The following is a 2,500-nucleotide window of genomic DNA, read 5'->3' on the forward strand; positions in this document are numbered from 1 at the left end:
TGCGGGCGCTTGCCTCGACCAGCATCGGCACACGCTCGGCCCTGGTGCGGTCGGTTGCCTCGAGCACCATCGGCACACGCTGGGCCCTGGTGCGGCAGGTTGCCTCGACCACCATCGGCACACGCTGGGCCCTGGTGCGGGCGCTTGCCTCGACCACCATCGGCACACGCTCGGCCCTGGTGCGGCAGGTTGCCTCGAGCACCATCGGCACACGCTGGGCCCTGGTGCGGGCGGTTGCCTCGACCACCATCGGCACACGCTGGGCCCTGGTGCGGGCGCTTGCCTCGACCACCATCGGCACACGCTGGGCCCTGGTGCGGGCGCTTGCCTCGAGCACCATCGGCACACGCTGGGCCCTGGTGCGGCAGGTTGCCTCGAGCACCATCGGCACACGCTGGGCCTTGGTGCGGCAGGTTGCCTCGAGCACCATCGGCACACGTTGGGCCCTGGTGCGGTCGGTTGCCTCGAGCACCATCGGCACACGCTGGGCGCTGGTGCGGGCGCTTGCCTCGACCACCATCGGCACACGCTGGGCCCTGGTGCGGCAGGTTGCCTCGATCACCATCGGCACACGCTGGGCCCTGGTGCGACAGGTTGCCTCGAGCACCATCGGCACACTATCGGCCCTGGTGCAGGCGGTTGCCTCGACCACCATCGGCACACGCTGGGCCCTGGTGCGGGCGCTTGCCTCGAGCACCATCGGCACACGCTGGGCCCTGGTGCGGGCGGTTGCCTCGAGCACCATCGGCACACGCTGGGCCCTGGTGGGTTTAGGCACATCTTCAAATTTCTGCCGTGCCAATGCCATTTTTATGGCTTGTAAATTCATACCATGGTCCCCTAAGCCTTCACGTGAAGTTTCGTTGGAAGATGACTCGTTTTCTATTTTTCACGATTTTCGAAACTTTTTGCGGTTCGGGATTTTTTAAAATTTTTTTATAAGGATTTTTGGCCCCAAATTTTGTAGGCATGATCCTTCTATTTTTGTTGGCATGCACAAAAAAATTCAGCTAAAAACTCGAAGTAGAAAAGATTTTGTGACCGTTTGAAAAAAGTGTCCCCATTTCAGACACTTTAACGGCTACTGGTAGCAAACCTGTAAAATCTCAAATGCTCTTTAAGGGGGTGTGAATTCTCAGAGGTTTGATGAGGGATAGGGGGCCAACACAAGGCCAAGTACCAGCACCCATCGCACATCATGTGCGCACACCCCCCCGGCCCCCCTCCCAATCGCCGGAACCCCAATGCCGCCGGTCAGGTTCTCCGGCGGTACTCCGGCGATGCTCCGGCGATGCTCCGGCGATGCTGTCCCGAGTGAAAAAAATGCGGCACCAGCACATGCTGGAGCCAAGCATGGGCACCGTGGCTCAAAATCGAACTTCGGCCAAGGCCTCGACCATCAATGGCACATGATGACGCATGGTGATGGCACATGCATCGACCATCATCGGCATAGGCTGCCCTTCGGTACGGGCACTTGCCTCGACCGCCATCGGCACAAGCTGGGCCCTGGTGTGGGTTGTTGCCTCGATCACAATCGGCACATGCTGAGCCTTGGTGCGGGCGGTTGCCTCGAGCACCATCGGCAGACCCTGGGCCCTGGTGCGGCCGGTTGCCCCGATAACCATCGGCACACGCTGGGCCCTGGGGCGGGCGCTTGCCCCCAGCACCATCGGCACACGCTGGGCCCTGGTGCGGGCGCTTGCCCCGAACACCATCGGCACAAGCCGGCCCTTGGTGCGGGCTCCTGGCTCGACCACCATCGGCACACGCTGGGCCCTGGTGCGGGCGGTTGCCTCGAACACCATCGGCACACGTCGGCCCTTGGTGCGGCCGGTTGCCTCGACCACCATCGGCACACGCTCGGCCTTGGTGAGGGCGCTTGCCTCGAGCACCATCGGCACACGCTGGGCCCTGGTGCGGGCGCTTGCCTCGACCACCATCGGCACACGCTCGGCCTTGGTGCGGGCGCTTGCCTCGACCACCATCGGCACACGCTGGGCCCTGGTGCGGGCGGTTGCCTCGACCACCATCGGCACACGCTCGGCCTTGGTGAGGGCGCTTGCCTCGACCACCATCGGCACACGCTGGGCCCTGGTGCGGGCGCTTGCCTCGACCACCATCGGCACACGCTCGGCCTTGGTGCGGGCGGTTGCCTCGACCACCATCGGCACACGCTGGGCCCTGGTGCTGGCGGTTGCCTCGACCACCATCGGCACACGCTGGGCCCTGGTGCGGGCGGTTGCCTCGAACACCATCGGCACAAGCCGGCCCTTGGTGCGGGCGGTTGCCTCGAGCACCATCGGCACACGCTGGGCCCTGGTGCGGGCGGTTGCCTCGACCACCATCGGCACACGCTGGGCCCTGGTGCGGACGGTTGCCTCGAGCACCATGGGCACACGCTGGCCCTTGGTGCGGGCTCTTGCCTCGACCACCATCAGCAGAAGATTGCCCCTACGTCGAACACCATCGATACATGCCGGGCCTTGGTGTGGGCACA

Source organism: Durio zibethinus, unplaced genomic scaffold, assembly GCF_047325235.1.
Source record: "Durio zibethinus cultivar Kanyao isolate XHJ-2024 unplaced genomic scaffold, ASM4732523v1 HiC_scaffold_3, whole genome shotgun sequence".
Classification (NCBI taxonomy): Eukaryota; Viridiplantae; Streptophyta; class Magnoliopsida; order Malvales; family Malvaceae; genus Durio; species Durio zibethinus.